Below are 18613 nucleotides of genomic sequence, written 5' to 3'. Positions count from 1 at the left end.
CAAAATATTTTTTTCACAGTGCTAGGTTGTAAAAGTGTTAAGTTATTTAAAACAATTTGATAAAAAATGCAACATGTTTTAAAGAAACACGACTGAAGCTAATAGATGTGTATGCTAACGTTACGTTACAAACACTTCTTGAAAGTTCCTGTTCCTTTTACACAATGTTAGGTTGTAACAGTGTTTAGTAACTGAAAACTATTTTAATTATTTTAAAGAAACACGACTGAAGCTAATAGATGTGTATGCTAACGTTACGTTACAAACACTTCTTGAAAGTTCCTGTTCCTTTTACACAATGTTAGGTTGTAACAGTGTTTAGTAACTGAAAACTATTTTAATTATTTTAAAGAAACATGACTGAAACTAATTGGTGTGTATGCTAACGTTTTGTTAAAGTAAGTTTCTGAAGATGAATCCGTTAACACAAAACATGTGTTTTTTATTTCTGGTTTAACTTATAAAGTTAACATTATAAAGTACCGTGTGTGTTGAAAAAAAATCAGGCCCAAATCGGGCAGTAAGTCCATGGGCATTTCGGCCTGAGTACAGCAGACGGGCCGAAGGGTAAGTCTCCGGCAGGTAAGAATCTAGCCGAAACTGGCCTGAGTGTATTTTGCTATCTGCGGTACAGGATAATTGGGTAGGCTAAATTGTCTTTAGTGTATGAGTGTGAAGGGATGTTTCCCAGAGATTGGTTGTGGCTGGAAGGGCATCCGCTGCGTTAAACATATGCTGAATAAGTTGGTGGTTCATTCTGCTGTGGCGACCCCAGATTAATAAAGGGACTAAGCTGAAAAGAAGATGAATAAATGAATGAATGAAAAATAACTTTACCATGACTATATTAGGGCATCTAATCAAGAGTGCAAGCATGAGGACTAATGCTTCATTCATGCTTTTCCTAACAACAGTGGTTTTTGAATTTTATCACATAACCAACCAAATGGTCAGTTAAGTGAGGCAAAGTGAGGTTAAAACCAAATGCACAGAAGACCTACTTTATATACAGTATTTGTTTTTAAACCATTGTGCAATTATGTGTCTTTTAGCATGTGGCATTTCTTGGTGGTATTTGACTTTATACTGACATTCTCTGGTGTAGATGAATGAAGTTTGTTCAAGCACAGCACATGAACACATGCTCTTACACTAAGAAAAAGAAACTGTTAAATAAAGTTGTTGTTTTTATTTTGTGTGAGCACAAAATGATTCCCCAGCTTGAAAATAATCTGAAACACTAAAGGTCTGTTTTGTGGAGGTCTTTTGGTACCTTGCTGTCTATGAAGGGTGAGGGAGCTCTAGATTTCATCTAACATATCTTAATTTGTGCTCTGAAGATGAGCAAAGATCTCAGGGGTTTAGAACAACATGAGGGTGAATAATTTATAACAATTTTCATTCAAGTACTTTTGTTTTGATTCTTTTGTCTGTGTCACACATTTTCACTGCTTGTTGATGGGTCCTGCTGTGGTTCCTTTTTCTTGAGCTTCCTTTGGGCTCTGCTTGTTCTGTGTATCTATCTGCTTGTATCTTGGATGGAAGTTTTTTCTGTGATGGATGTTTTTTTCTGTCATGTGTTCACTGTTGCTGTTTGGACTCCTGCTGTGGTTTTTTTTTTTTTTTTTTTTTTTTTTTTGTTTTTTTTTGCTTCAGCAGGCACTGTTGGTTGTATTTTTTATTTTATTTTTTTTATTTTGCTTGGGCCAGTGGATTGCTCAAATGCTGATTCATATCATTTATTATATTTCTGTTTTCTAAGCTGAATTCACTGAATGCACATTTGTTACATTACAAAAATTTTTCTTTTTAATTATATTCATTCATTTTCCTTCAACTTTCACATTTGTGGTTCGGTTCATTTAGTCAGGATCAAGGGCAACAAATGATACATTGTAGCATTTTTCTGCCGTTTTTTTTGGGTCCTTTTCACACCACACTGATTGCTTTGGTTTGAATCAGATGAAAAAAACAAAATGCAGTCATGTGACAAAATCCACATCACTCCTTGGCCAAAAGTTATTGAACCTATTTCCTTTTTTTTTTCCATTGTCAAAATTAACATGCGGGAAAATGCTAATGGAACTCCAGCAAGTAAACAGACCGGCAGACACAAAATGTCACTTTTTACTATGGAGGGACGAATGGCTGGCTGATTGTATCCCTGTAGTTTTTAGACAAACTATACATTTCGAGAATGAAGTGGAGCTGCTGCTGGATGCACTGCTCATGACAAAGGCAAATCGCAAGTCACTTCAGCAGGAGGCATGAATTATTTTAATGTAACTGCGACATGATCATCTTGCAAACATATTACCAACTATCCATCAGGTAACAAATACCTGTATATTTCATCCGCATCCCATAATAAACAGCACGTCAGACTCTGGTTGACTCTGGTTGGGTTGGGCGGGTGAGTAGGGGGATCTATAAAATGAGGTGTATGTCCATGTCTTTGGACTGTAAGGGAATCCGGAGAAACTAGAGGAAACGCATGCGAACACGGAGAGAACATGCAAACTCCACAGAGAAATGCCAACTGACCCAGCCAGGACTCGAACCAGTGACCTTGCTGTGAGGCGACTTTGCTAACTACTGTGCCACTGTGTTGCCTCTTATATTTTAATATTATATCTATTTAATTAATTCATTTTCAATCATTTTGATCATTTATTTTGGTGTAGCTCTTCCTTTTAGATTTGTAGAAGGTTACAGAAGCATTAAATCTCTTCTGCATTTTTACAGAACAGTTAAACTCTGGTGTGATGATGTGGTATTTTCCAGTGTCTTTGAAAAAATGTTGGAAGGTTCAACCATTAGAAACCTCTTTGTTGATCCTGGAACAAAGTTCCAATCAGCCAATCAGAATTGAAGTACAAGTTTACAATGTATGTTAAGTTTAGACTTAAAAGGGGCTTCTAAGTTATTAATATTAACCTGTTATTTCTCTTGAGTGTAGGGATAACGTCTGGGTAGGGTTCAGTTTAAGACAGGTTTGGATTTGATTTTTGGGCAGAAATTATGTTTTGAAAAATTTTGATCCAGAATCAAAATCCCTGTAGAATCAGGATGTGCGTTTTACGACAGTAGTGTGCTTTGGAATAGATTGATTGCTTGGACTGACAACTCTTGCATTCATCATTGTGCTAAAGTGTGAATTTGTGTTTTTGTGGTAGTTAAAATAGTCTTCACAGTTTGTCTTTGAACAATGCATCTCTTTTACAGTAAATTCAAATAATTCTCTTACCAGATACTCCTCTTCAGCATGTCATTTCCCCAGTGCAGATGATGCGCGCACACACACACACATACACGCTTCACATTTCCTTTAGAGTGCTCTTCATTAGCCAAAAAATTATGCCAAATGAATTGCGAAACATTCTCATTCATCACCCCAGTGTCTCTGACGTCCAGCTTTTCCTCTGACAGTCAGATGATTGCTGTTGGATGTTGTGACAGTGTGCCAAAGTCTGCTGAATAATTGCTCATTTCGTACCGCTCACTGGTGTCACTGATGTGCAATTTCTAAATTTACCATGTGTGTCTGAATGGAGGGGGGTGGGGGGATCTAGATCATGGGATCACATCTCTGTGCAGATATAAAGCGTCATTGTTCTGTCATGTGGGAAGTGATGCATGTCTCTTTCAATCATTTTCTGCTTTCAAGTGCCTGACATGTCTGGCTGTCTTGGAGTGATCTACTGTAATTTGAAAAACAATGCAGGGGGTGGGAAGTTAATCAAAAGCGCCATACATGTCTGAAATAGACTGTTTCCTATAGATAGATCAAGCTCCCTCATATAAAGCAGCTCCTGCTGTTAACTACACCATATGAGCCCTAAGTTTTCCTTCTCTTTAAAAGTCATAAAGTTGGTTTGTAGCCTTTTTTTATTACTCTTTATAATACATTTTTACTTATTTTACTAATATTTGTTTTACTTATTAACAATACTAATTAAATAATAGTTTTCTGCTAATTATTTTTTACCTATTTTACTTATTAATGATGCATACATAACAATATAAACGATAATAAAATCTACATTTCATTTTATTAATATTTATGTTTGTATTTATTTAATAATGCCAAAACTTACCTTTTTAGCTCTTCCAGAATAAGCCAGAATGATTTGAGAACTAAAAATAATGAATATACATTTTCCACAATCATAATTAAACAAAATTATATAAATTATAATTCAGTGTGAGTTGCATTTTATTTATATTATTTATTTAATTACTGATGTGAAACAATATTTTTCATCTCCTCTAGAATAAGCCAGGATGATATGACAGATAAAAACAATTAAATATGACTTTTCCTCATAAAATAGTATTTAAATGTGACTTTTTTTGTTCAACAAAATTCTACAAAAAAGGCTTTACAAACTGCACTTTGGATGCTTGAAGTGGATGATGATTTCTTCTAGTTAAAATACAAAGAACTTGTATTAAAAATGCAGTAGTGTGCATTAGTACTGCAGCGTAAAAAAAAAGTACAATATAATTTTTTGGGGTGTTTAGTGAATTATAATGTTCCTAAAATAAATAATACCCCAATAAAAGATGAATAAAAACTGTAATTGAAAAAGAGTTAATTTAATATATAATTATTTTTGCAAAAAAGTTGTATTTTATTTTTTTTCAATGATAGGAACTTAAGGTCTGCTACTTTGATGTCATAAGTTTAACTAAGTAATTTTTGTTTACATTTCAGTAGTTATAGTGATGTATTGGGTTTGTCATGTATGTTGTCATTTAATTCAAAAATAGCTAATGAACTGTGATTTTCACGTTTTGCACCTTGTTGTTTAAATGGGCTTTTTTCAGTTTGTTAATGAAAATTAGCATTTTTATAGTGTTATTATTATTATTAATTATTATTATTATTATTATTATTATTAATTTTACTATTATTATTATTTATATGCATATTTATATTTGTTTAATTTAAAACAAGTTTAGATTTGTCCACCTGTCAGGTTTAGGTTTTTTTTTTGACCACACTTTGTTATTATTGTTCATTTATTAATTCAGTGGAAATTAGAACTAAATTTAGAAATAAAGTTTTGAACCAAAACAACAAATTAAATTAAATATGTAGGCTAACGGATATCTTTAATGGAGTAAGTTTCCACCATTTCCTTACTCCAAGAAAGTAAAGGAATAAAGTAATGAGTTAAGGTTCATTATTTATCCTTGTGCAAATGGTCTTGTATTCAGTTTTTCTACTTACAAAGTCTGCCATGTAATTAGCACTTGCCATTGCGAGACACAACCTGTGTTTGCGTGGGTTTCCTCCGGGTGCTCCGGTTTCCCCTACAGTCCAAAGACATGCGGTACAGGTAAATTAGGTAGGCTAAATTGTCCATTGTAAATGAGTGTGTATGGTTGTTTTCCAGAGATGGGTTGCAGCTGGAAGGGCATCCGCTGCGTAAAACATGTGCTGGATAAGTTGGCAGTTCATTCCTCTGAAGCGACCTTGGATTAATAATGGGACTAAGCAGAAAAGAAAATGAATGAATAATTGAATGAATGAATGAATGAATACATATTTAATTAATAAATAACATATTTTTACATAGCAAATACATTAATTGTATTCCTAATCTGTAACTCCTCTTTGGACTCCTATTTAACGGTTTGTGAAAGAAAAATAATCTTTAAACACAACATTAGAATCAGCAGAGATGACAGAATTTTCATTTTGGGTGAACTGTCTCTTTCAAGGGCCATGAAACCCCCTCGTTTCAGCAGGGTGTTTTCACACCTCTACTTTGGAAAAAGTCAGAAAAGTGGGCGTGTCCAGCTGTTTAGGGGGGAGTGTCGGAGGAAGAAAAGAGGCATGGTGTGGGAGTGTCTATTTGGGCGCGCTGAATTTCAGAGTCAAAACACACACCCACAGAGGACAATGTGATTGTGTTTACATGGACATCTGTAGTCGAATTATTTGCCAAATTATTAAATGGTGGACTTAAACTGCAGTTTGGCTCTTTCATTCAGGGAATTCATTCATGTCCCTCCCGACAAACGTGATATTTGATTTGAGGATCTGCTCTAAGCGTGTATTTTTCATGCAATTTTTGATACCGCACGGTGAGTGAGAGAAAAAAAAAACTCAGCATTTCCCGGAAACTTGGATGCACACGGCAGGTAGCATCAGAAAGCCGCGTGTGTTATTCCGGTCACAAAATCCTACACGAGGTTATAGTTTGGTTGTAACTGTTAGTGCTAACTTGTTTAAACTCGGTGCAATAGTTTGTTTGATACGAATAAAATACGAACTGAACAAACAAAGAGCACTGGTCGCTTACTTACCAAATCTGTAGAGACAGGACAATCACCAGCAACTAGAGCCGCGTCTTTATTTAGAGGAGACTACAAGCGAATCCGGATCTCAGCGTTTGCAGATGAGAACAGCTCTCAGGTAAACAATGTTCCTCCTTAGACACGTAAGTTATTGTTGTCGCGCGTCGCGTACACTGTTAATCCACGCGTGAGTCTGAGCTCTCACAGAGAGAAAATGAAAACAAAACTTAATGGCAGCAAACTATAAAAGCAACACTTCACGCTTGTTTTGCCAATACAACGTGGCGTCTCTGCCGTCTACACTCTGACAGTAATGAATATTAATGAAGTTGCACAATAGAGCGCGCTAATTGGTTTGAACCAAGCCTTACTCATGCATGAATGCAACACACTGTAAGACGTAATAAGACACACTCTGGCACAGACGCCCAGTCTGCACGCTGGAATACAACGCTATTATGTCATGGCCGTGACGCAGCTTCAAAAATTAGTTTCAAACCGGAAGTACGAATTTGCTTGAAATAACGCAAAAACAATCATTTTACACTTTTTAGTGAAATATAGGTGTCCTAATAGTGTTTTTAGCAGTGTGGGACACATATACGACTGTCAACAGCTCAAAAAATGTGTTTTGGTGTTTCGTGACCCATTAAATCTGATTCACTCTAAAATCTTTAAACACAATGAATGAACACTTCTAATCAGAAGAAATGGTCTCTCTTGAATTAAAAAGGGTCTTTCATCTAGTCAGTAAAACGCTTTAGTGCTCATCCAAAAAGAAAAGGGTTCTGTGGAAGGAAGCACAATGGAGTGGGCAAACATGTCCACCCCCTTATAAATTTCTGTCGTAATCCTGCAGGTGTGGATATAGAAGGGAATTATCAGCTCATTGCACAGATCCCAGATGTGTCAAACACTGACACGCAGGAAAAAGCTGATAACTCACAGCTGCACTGAAAACTCAAACTAGAGACTGCCACCATGAAACCCCTTGGTGAAGCTAAATAGCAGTAATAGGTGGACTCCAAAAATAAACATTTGCTGCTTGTTCGAACTACTTATTTAAATGGAGCTGAAATAACACAATTTTAGATTTTTTTTTTCAGACATTTTATTTGTTTAATGTTTATTCCACTAGAAATTTTAATAACAAATAAGGTAACTTTGTTCCTTTTTTGTCCCTACACAAATTGATTGTGAGGAACTTGTACATGGACATCCCTATATACTGTATATGTCAAGGCATGTGGTTGGGTAGGATAAGATGTGGATTCAAATGCAAATAACAAGATTTTATTGTATAAAGGAAACAAAAAACAACTCCATGAGGGAAAAACACAGCAGCATGACAAAAGTGAATTGACTCGGCTTGGTTGACAGACACAGGATCAGCGATGATGGACCAGCACAGGAAATAGGGAACGCAAACCAATAAACTGACAAGAGGGCAGGTGAACATAATTATAAATACTAGGATAACAAGGTGGGTGGGACAAAACAATAGATGAGAGAGCAGTACAAAGACACAACACAATCCATGTGCTCACGTAAAACAGAACTAGAACACGCAGCCAATGAAAGAACTCATTAACCATGTGTTTACATGAAATAAATCACTAAAGCACCGACCACAATGTAAACACCAAGCCACTTGCTTTGACAACACCAACACAAACAGGATGCAAGACAACAAGCACATGATAAATGAAAACACTTGAAAACAAATGAAAACATACTGTGCACTCTTACATGCACTGTGCATGTTCCATCCCAGCACCAACCGAAACCAGCTAGACTGAGGGGCAGAGAAAAGAACTGCTCGTCACAGATAATACAAACACGAGCAAGTAAGCACGGGTGATCCACATACAAAGATTGATCCCTCAATAAGCTGGATTTTGTTTAATGATGATTTGACATGATCCAGGATCGTGTCTTTCTTCAAAACTCATCCAAGAGTTGCTATCATAGCAACAATTCTCGTAGCTTAAACTTGCTCGGGAGCAGGCTTATTTAATATAAACAGGATTAGATTTAGTCTTTTTAAAGCAAAGGTAATAACGAAAGTATGTACCAAGTATGATATTTTCTTACAGTAGAAATGATATACACCTAAAATATACACTCAAAAATAGTAAAATAGTTAATAGTTTGTTTAAAAAATAAATAAATAAACTGCTCTCTGCAATCTGCACTCTGAAATGAAAGATCAATTCATCCAGACATTTTTAATCTGATTCGCAAACTTGTTTGAAGAACCAAATTAGTCAGAGATCAGTTATCAGGATTAAAACTACGAAGAACAAACCCCAAGACAGGATGAGTGCTTGGCCCAAGAAAACTTGAGCCGAGCATAACATACGAGACAGGACTAGTGTCTGGACTCTGCCAGCAAAGTAAAAGGGAATTAACTACACCAAAGTGGCAGAATTCTGACAATATAGCTGCGAGTTAACAATGTTTGTATAATAACCTTAATCTGTTAAAAGCTATTAGTTACTAGTTAATTAGTTAAAGTTATAGTAACTAATAATTTAATATAATATAAATGTTTGGAATTTGATTGTATTGCAATAATGTGCATCTTTTGTGAAGCTGCTTTGAACCAATTCATCTCCTTGGAGTTATAAGGTTCTCTCTGCATTCTGAATGATTTTGTGATTTTGAGCTTCAAAGTTTTTGCATTCTATAGTAAACAGTATGTGTGTAACATTTAGTTTTTAAATAAAACGTAAAAAAATGTAAACAACTTCATAAAAGTTTAAAAAAATCTCATAATGTAAATAATTTGTCGATTAATAAGAATATGCCAATAACTTAATTTTGACAAACATGTCAGATAGAATGTTATAATTCTAAGGTGACAAATTATTATTGTGGAGAAATTTGAATTAAATTCACTTGAACCCAGCCTTAATACAGTGTGTTCATTACATAATACAAACAGTGGAGACGCACCACAGCTCATTGCATTGCTCTTACAAACAATTCTTTCTTTCATCTATAATGAAGCATTTTAACTTTAAAATGTGCACACTGAATTTAATTTCAATATCATTAAGTTGAGTAGAGTCTACATATTGGTTGATACGTATGCCCTTCGGTGTTCACTAACCTTACATGCTCTCAAGAAACATTGGGAATAATATTAACAAATTGCTATCCTTTCCAGGAACGTTCTATTCAAATTAAAATGCATTATAGTTATTCCCATCACGTCGCAAACTTTCATCTGTAAGAATTAATATTTGCATGAATTAGCCTACAGAAAAGTGTCCTCCTTTAAAGTCTATGACTGGGCCAGAAGTAGAAACACCAGGATGCTTGTTTGTTTATCTTCAATCTATTGTCCACAAGAGATAATTCATTCAATTATTCCTGCTCCACGAATAATTATTTATTCCGGTTTGAATGAATAAAATATCTCTATTACTCAGTGTCTGACATTAGTAGTGATTAGACAGGCCAAGCAAAAATGTGACAAATAAGATGTGCTGAATGGAAACGCATGTGCCCTTGAAACGCACGATTGCTCATTACTTTAACTTTCAGGTATGACAAGTGCTGTTGATTAATGGACGCATTATTGGAATATTTGTTCAAATTATAAATTTATCTCTAGATGAGAATCGTTTATTTGAACAGCAATCTGACAGATGGCCCTTGGCTTTTTGTTGGCCTTTTATTTAGCCTGTCCTCATATATGAAGTACAGAAAGAGAATGAGTGAGAGCAACTCAGCTTGATGTCAGACCTCATCAGCTACGTGCTGACTTGCAACAATACACGCCATTAAGCCCATTCAGTGAGTATATAGACGCAAATCCATTACTCCAGCAATTGAGGTGATTTGCTTTTAGAATGGGTACTTTCTGGTCTCCTTTTTGTTTTTCTCGTTTGTCCAACAGTTGGTATTCTCTGTTCAATTGCATACGGCTATAAGAGTACAGGCTGAACTAATTATCCAGTGCATGCAAGATATTTCATCAAATGCGTGTGCTAATTGGAATACATAAAAAAGATTACTGCATTGCTAAAATAACTTTCAGAGGTGCCCGAGGTTGTCTTTAAATGCCGAACTGGTAGTATAAATGCTAATGAAGGTTTTCTTTAAATGTAAATGATCACCTGGGCTTCTTTATGGGTACAATGTATAATTAAACTGATATGACTAAAATAATATACAGCATTCTACATCTGGGAATCAAATGTATGTTGGTCTTTTAAATACAGCATTCAGGGTTTTCCGAGAATGCCATTTATTGTGGTTCTCAGTAAATCAATAGTTATTTTCTTGAGTGCAAAAAGACAAGGTCAATATTTCCCTGAAATGCATTCAAGTGCGGAGAACAAAGATGAATCGCGGTATCGTAAATAACACCCTTTTCCGTTTTTGTTTCAGGAACTTTAAAGCAAACTATTTTAAAAATGTAAGGTTTTACACGAGGTTAACAATGGTCAAAAAATTGCGTACAGATGTTAGGTAGATATAGATAGGCCTACAGCTATTATTAATTCACTGAACTTCTGTTTTTAAAGTGATAGTTCACCCCAAAATAAAAAATACTGAATGAAAATTGAAACATTTACATAAGAAGTTTTTCATAAGAAGTAATGTATGTCCGCATGACAAACATATTTTTCTTAGCATGTTTAGAGATGTGTTGAGATGACAATGTGGCTACAATGATTTAATGCAGACACATCTGTGCAAATGACTTAAACTCCATATCAAAGCTCAAAATCTTTCCCATTTTCAGTTGAAATTATTGTTTTATGTACAGTAATCTACCCCTAAATGCCACATTTCAGCTCTAAATGGCTCATGGATGATTTGTTATGCCTTGCTCTAAATGCTCAAATCTTAAATGAAAGCAGAAACATGCTGTTTTTGTCTGTGTCACTTCCCAGCAGACACGGGACCTCAAAATGAGGTCAGATTGATGTTGTACCCCAACATCATGGGGCTTTGCATTTTAATTTGAAATGAAAATAAGGTTGAGGTCAGAACTCAACATCAGGCTTACTTCAATGTCCAACCTCGGACAGACATTGCATTTTGGTTACTTTACAACACAACCTAAAATCAACAAAATATCTTGTGATGTTACAGCTTGACATTGTGTGGACATTAGCAATATGATTTCTATCAGATGTTAGATTTTAGTTGCTATATCTGATGAATAATTGTCAGTATTTGACGTCAATATGACACTGGTTTAAGATGTTGGCTCAACATTAGATTTTGGTGACTTTGCAACACAAACTAAAATCAACAAGATATCAAAGTCACTTGACACCTTTATTGGACGTCAAAGTAACATTGTTCTTAGACACTGGCGACTTAAATCTAACACTAATATTAACATCTTATGACATTGTGTGTCTGCTGGGTTAACATGCACTGAGGGGGAATTATTGAAATTGATGTTATTTCAATTACTGTGATGTGATGTCCGAAAAGAAATGTTAATAAAGTCTTTCGAGGTAGTTCATAAGCAGTAACATAGGAAATATCTGGATGGATTTTGTGCGTCTTGTAAAAAAAAAAAAAAAAAAAAAAAAAGACAGACAGACAGACAGACAAAAGATCATGGTACTCAATTGAAACCAGCGGCAGTTAAATTAAAGTCAGATGCATGGAATTATTCCATGCTCAAAGGCAATGATGGCAAAGAAAAGGTCAACAAAACCACTGTCATATATCAAGTTGTGCCTTTTAAGAGCTAATATCATGTCTATGAAACCACCAGTCAAGGCTTTGTTAGTTTTATGGAACATTAATGTTTTGTACAGACAATGTCCAGACTCAGACAAAGGCTTTAGGGGCCTGTTTTGATCATGGTTTGAATTTTGATCAAATCTTTTAAGGAATTTTGGGTTTACAACATTTACAATGATCTTATTTATGAAGGGATTTTTTTTGCAGCAATTTGCATTGTGGGGTGTCACATTGATGCAGTGACAATCGCCTCACAGCAAGAAGGTTCTTTTTCGAGCCCCGGCTGGGTCAGTTTTCATGGAGTTTGCATGTTTTACCGTGTTAGCGTGAGTTTTTTCAGGTGCTCTGCTTTCCCCCACATACCAATGAAATTAGCCGTAGTGTATGTGTGTGAATGCAAGAGTGTATGGGTGTTTCCCAGTGTTGGGTTGCATCTGGAAGGGCATCCGCTGTGTAAAACATATGCTGGATGAGTTGGCGGTTCATTCCATTGTGGCAACCCCTGATTAATAAAGGGACTAAGTGTAAAAGAAAATGAATGAACAAATGAATTTGCATTGAGATGTATGTGCATCTATGACTTATTGTTACAGTGATAGGTATTACTCAAAGTAAAAGTAAAACAATTACATGGATGTTTTGAAAAAAAAAACTGAAGTAAAAATAAATTATTTAAAATAAACTTGAGGTAATTTACATCCTATATAATTTTTAATATAATTGTTGTGATCCGCTTGAGGCGGGTCAATTTATTTTTATGCTAAGAGCCCATTAGACCATGCATCGGACCGTTTCTCTATGTTTCACTGGTATGTCTTTAAATAAAGAATGATTCAGGCCTTTTTAATTATTCATTTATTATTTATGTACAATAATTAAGACATAAAATGAGAAAACTATAGACAACAAAGAAAATGTAAATGACAACTGTAAATGAAAAAGCTTATTTATTGACTTGCTTAGTCATATCCCTTTAAAATAACAAACACAGTTTCATTTATTCATTTTATTTTCAGCTTAGTCCCTTTATTCGTCTGGGGTCGCTATGTTTTACGCAGTGGATGCCCTTCCTGCTGCAACCCATCTCTGTGAAACATCCATACAAACTCATTCTCACTCATACACTACGGACAGTTTAGCCTAACAATTCACCTGTACCGCATGTCTTTGGACTGTGGGGGAAACCGGAACACCCAGAGGAAACCCACGCTAATGCGGGGAGAACATGCAAACTCCACACAGAAACGCCAACTGACCCAACCGAGGCTCGAACCAGCGACCTTCTTACTGTGAGGAAACAGCACTACCTACTGCACCACTGCATCACTCCAGTTTCTCTATATTTAGGCTATGCACATTTATCTGTGTATGTATGTTTAGACTTTTATTTTATTTGTCTTTTAGTTCTTAAGTTTTAACTTCCAAAAGTTTACAATGATAATCAAGGTTGTTAACAACTTTTTAATAATTTATAAAGGAATTATAATGCTTCATTTAGTTATTTCCTTTTCATTTACAAGTAAAAGGGTATTTAAAGCTATTGTATATTTCTGTCCATTCACATTTTTTTTTCCCATTGTGCCCCTGAAGGCATTGTCACAAGCTGCAGTTACACCTAAAAACAGATTAATAATCCCTTTGTCCCATGGCAGCTCCACACATTGCAGTGGTGGTCATTTTGAAGTGTCACTCACTGTAAATGCATGAGTAGAAGGGTTTCATTTACCCTCATTTACTTCAATACACTGTAGATTCCATGTCTGCAAAACTATTATTTTAAATAAAAAATTGAAAACTACTGTTGAAGTCAGAATTTTAAACCCCCTGAATTATTAGACCTCCTGTTAAGTTTTCCCCCCAATTTCTACGATATGATTTCAACTAATTTCTAAACATAATAGTTGTAATAACTTATTTGTTTTATCTTTGCCATGATGACAGTACATAATATGTGACTAGATATTTTTCAAGACACTTCTATACAGCTTAAAGTGACATTTAAAAACTTAACTAGGTTAATTAGATTAACCAGGCAGGTTAGGGTAATTAGTTAAGTTATTGTTAAATGATGGTTTGTTCTGTAGACTATTGAAAAAAAAAATAGCTTAAATGGGCTTATAATATATATATAAAGCTGCTGTTATTCTAGCCAAAATAAAACAAATAAGACTTTCTCCTGAAGAAAAAATATGACCAGACATACTGTGAAAATTTCCCTGCTCCTGTTAAACATCATTCTGCAAATATTAAAAAAAAAAAAAAAAAAAATCGAAGGAGGTTCAAGTAATTCTGATTTCAATTGTAAATATTGAATCAAATCAAATATATGAAACAAAACCATGTAAAGAAGAATCTAATAACCAAATTGACTTCATTATAAAAAAAATATTTGGAAACAACACCATAAACTTTGCTATGACTTTATATTTATTCTTGTTGCAGTTGATCTACCAACCTTTTAAGCTTCATACTGTAAGTAGCTGATCCACTTTACTGCCTATCTTGCTTCCTGCATTCAATGTAACCTTTATGCATAGGCTCAAATGCTCAAAGTTTTTATCAAGCAATGGACAATCCTTTCCGTCTTTCATAAGGAATGGATTACTGCTAAGCACTTTCCCAGCTCAGACTGAATGAACTTTCAGCTCCCTCTGAAAATCCCTATTGGTTTTATACCTCACCACTCGGCGATAAAAAGATGTTCAGCACACAACCCTATAAAACAAGATCATATATGAATTTTCTGTCAGTCTCAAATGGTGCTACAGTATAATATGTGCAAGTGTGTGTGCGACGTGCGGAGAAATACGTCAGAAGATTATGAAGAATCAGCCCAGGGGGCTCAGAGAACAGAGACACAATGCCAGAATGCAAGAGCGAGGAAAATGGAAGGAGAGGTAAAATGTGAGAGTCCTTCCAAATTCATAATGAGATGAAAGTTTCACACTTCCGATAGGGCAAGCGAATCAAAGAGAATTCTCAGAACGGCCTCTTCTGCTCATCTAACTCATTATCAGGATTTTTTTTCTTCTGCTTGAAGAAGTTTATAGTAGGCTGCCAATGGAAGATTGGGCAAAATGTACATCCAATTTCATATGCAATCCAAAAATTAATTAAAGTTGATCTGTGCTGCTGGAGCAAAGGGCAGAAGAGTAAAGAGAAAAGAAAATGGCTTGTTAGCCCTGTGTGATTCGTGCTCTGTACAGAAGCTGCTTAAGACGTTTAAGCATTACCTTCCTCCTTAACGTTGTAGCTTGCTGGATCATTTCTGCAATAACTGTGGATTAGTAATGAAAGCTTCTACCTGTCAAGAGAATCAAGAATAAAAGCTTTCAATAGAGCCTTTTTCCTACCAGAATGGAAAATTATGCTAAAATGATTATGGTATGTCATCAGTGACTGCTCTTCATTTAGAAGACTGTATGGAACATCTATCCAAGAGCATTTGAAGTGCACCAAGACGCAAGAGATTTTGTAAAAAACCTAATGAAATCCTTTATAATGATAATACGTGTAAATTTGGTTCTAGTGAATTAGAGCTCCAATCTATATGTACATGCAAAAATCATCGATCCAGTTTAATTTGAATAGCTAAGGCTTCTATAATAAAAAATTCAGTGGAAATAAATTTAATTTGAATGTGACCTTTTGGTGGTATAGAAAGGTGCTATTGGAAAGCTGCGTTTAATATCCTTTCCTGTGCATCAGCAACATTGCAAATCACCGGATTATATCTTCTCGTGCCATACAGTGTCATGGATTTCTTTGTTAAGAAATCCTGTTTGAAATTCAAGTCTATGCAAAGATGTGCCTTTGTAGTTTTTAGGGGCTTTGATGGGGTCAGTTCAGCTCATGTCCTTGTGTGTGACAGACTGACACAAAAATAAATAAATAATTGCGGTGTTGCGTCAGTGACAGTTTCATAACGCATCGTTTCTATTCATTGCACTATTTGTTTCAAAATGTTTCTCATAAATGTGGCTATTTGATAGCGGTCTAAGCATTATCTTTATAAGCACATCCAGAAGTGCATTATAATGACATTTGATACTGTATTTTTCAAATTTTTCTAACTGTTTTCACACAAAAATGTTATTCATAAGAATGCCCGACAAAACTGCATAATGAAAAGAAGATGCATAACGCTGATAGTTCTGAGTAGTCTGTTTCACATAAAACATATTTAATGGGTGAATAAGGAGATCTGCATGTCTTGTTTTCTCTACTGGAAAGTCTCCCTATGTTTTTTTATGTTTTATCTTTCTGCTGAGCTCTCTGAAATGTATATTTTTATGTTCATACCACATTAAGCTGTATGATAGTGTTCATACAGTTAAGTTTTTTTGAAAAACACCTCAAATATTTCTTTTGTTATCTCCAATTTAAATTTTTCTTCAAAGATTAATTAAACAAAAGAAGAAAACATGTAAACAATGTGCTTTAACAATTTTGACACATTCATTTATTTATTTTTTTTACTTTACTTTACTTTAGATATTAGTGTAAAGATCTTTGGGTTTTTGTGATCAGTGCTATCCGGAACAAGATATTTGTTTTAAAGTCTTATGAATAAAAAATGTTTAAAGTTGCTACTTTATAGCAGACTAAGTCTTTTTTGAAAGTTCATTCAGAACTACGTTTTCCAAAAGAAAAAAAAAAGAGGTTAAACTTTTCTTGTCCATTTTTTTCTTTTCTTCCACAGACATCAGTAGACAATTCAATGGTTGCTGTTGTGATTGGTGCTTTCTTGACCAAGTTATTTTTCAAGAAGGCACTTTCCCTCATGGATGAAAAAGTCTGTTCTTGGCACTTACCCTCAAGGAAGAAAAAGTCTGTTCTTTTTCGTCCTTGAGGGAAAGTGTCCTTTTGTCTGGGGAGTCTATAGAATTTTTTAACAGTAAACAAATACATGTATATCTGAGCAGTGCGCTAGTTACTGAAAAATAGTTACTAGTTACAGTTACTGGTTATTTCATTCTAAAAAGTAACTTAATTTGGAGATTATTTACACCCAAACTAATACATTACTGTTAACATTTAAATGCCCTTATAACATCAGTTCAGTGCATGGGAAATACACTGTTGATCAACTTCCTAGTTTTAATTCATTTGCTTTCTCACAACTAAAACACAAGACAGACTTAAACAAAAAGTAATGTGTGTGAAAGTCACAAAAATAAAAACAAATTATCACAAGATGATAAACCAGCTCAATAATATATTCAGAAACAAAAAAAGCAAAGACTAAAGTTGCTTCAGTATTTAACCCTTAAACATGTTCTTTCACTGCTTGAGTATGAAAACAGCAACAATATACAGCAAACACAAAACCGTTATGAAATAAATACATGAAAGTAATCTGAAATTATCATCCATCCAGAGATTCGGTGAAACTTAAATTTTACCATAAATTTTAGGCATTTTAAACAAAACAAAAACATAACAGCTGCTCAAACATGAAATCTATGAGCAATTGTCAAACTAACCACAAATTTAACGTGATATGTCAACAATGCTCTCCCTCTGTTCGCGTGGGTTTCCTCTGGGTGCTACGGTTTCCCCCACAGTCCAAAGACATGCTACAGGTGAATTGGGTAATCTAAATTGTGCGTAGTGTGTGAGTGTGACAGGTCGGCCGGAAGGTGTAAAAAAGTCGTTATCATATGGACTTGTTCCAAAAAGAGCCGACCCCGCAATCATACAGGACAAAGACCAAAGAAAAAGAAGAAGATATTGTATATATCAGACTTGAGTTGTTTTTTATCTGCCTGCAAATATTGTGGTCTTCGAACCAAAGGACTAAACTACATGTGGCTCAACTATACTATAGATGTAGCAAATTGTCCAAAAGACCAATGCAAATATTGTCAATTAGTCTTACTAACGTTATCTAAAGTTCTGCCAAGTCAATACATCATGGACAGGCTAATATTTGGTGGCTAAAGTCTTTAAGTGTGTTGTTAAATGAAAGGGCAATTTAGCTGATCATCGACTCTTACTCTCTTTTTCATTTCAAGTACATGAATAATAATCAAGAGTGAGGCAAAACACATTATAGTAAGTTGACTCCATATAGTAAGTTGCCTATATATATTTTAGTCAAATACATTGTCACATGTTGCATTCTAGTGTTTACAAAATAATGCATTTCAAAGGGGGAAAAAAAAAATCAGCTTTAGAGTTTGAATCCTGCCTTGGCACTCAACCAAACCCATCAGTGTATTAGCCTCCGAGATGATGAGAAGGGATTGAACAAAAGACTCATAGCAGATGTTTTATGAGAAATGAATTATATCCCCATTTCCAAATACCAGGCCAGACTGAGATGCTTTTTCTGGTTTGATACAAAAAACTCCAGAACTTCCCATTTACATCACAACAGAGAACTTCACAAAAGAACAAGAAGATTTAGCAGTCAAACAATTGCAGCCTTTCTTCTGAATCATCATAAGACTGCACTGATTCCACGAAGGCCTGAATTGTTTTTCCATAAAGGGTAGATTTAAGTCTCTCTGATGAGTACATCACTGGTTCTAGAAATGGTACATTGTAGTCTCATTACACATAATTGCAGGCTGAGCAC

The 18613-nt window shown here is 34.9% G+C and overlaps 1 protein-coding gene and 1 long non-coding RNA gene across 5 annotated transcripts in view; both read left to right on the top strand.

Annotated features, from left to right (window-relative positions):
• The window catches only part of ogfod3 (2-oxoglutarate and iron dependent oxygenase domain containing 3), a 242509-nt gene that overhangs the window by 122174 nt on the left and 101722 nt on the right, over positions 1–18613 (top strand). The window lies entirely within an intron of this gene.
• Positions 12000–16674, top strand: LOC147841418 (uncharacterized). Its single transcript, XR_015504229.1, has 3 exons — positions 12000–12647; positions 13047–13193; positions 13972–16674. It is a non-coding gene; the product is annotated as an uncharacterized LOC147841418 (long non-coding RNA).

The sequence above is a fragment of the Danio rerio genome, chromosome 12, assembly GCF_052040795.2.
Source record: "Danio rerio strain M-AB ecotype USA chromosome 12, GRCz13ab, whole genome shotgun sequence".
Lineage (NCBI taxonomy): Eukaryota > Metazoa > Chordata > Actinopteri > Cypriniformes > Danionidae > Danio > Danio rerio.
Note: the sequence above shows the minus strand (reverse complement) of the source record. Positions and strands in the feature narration are given on the sequence as shown.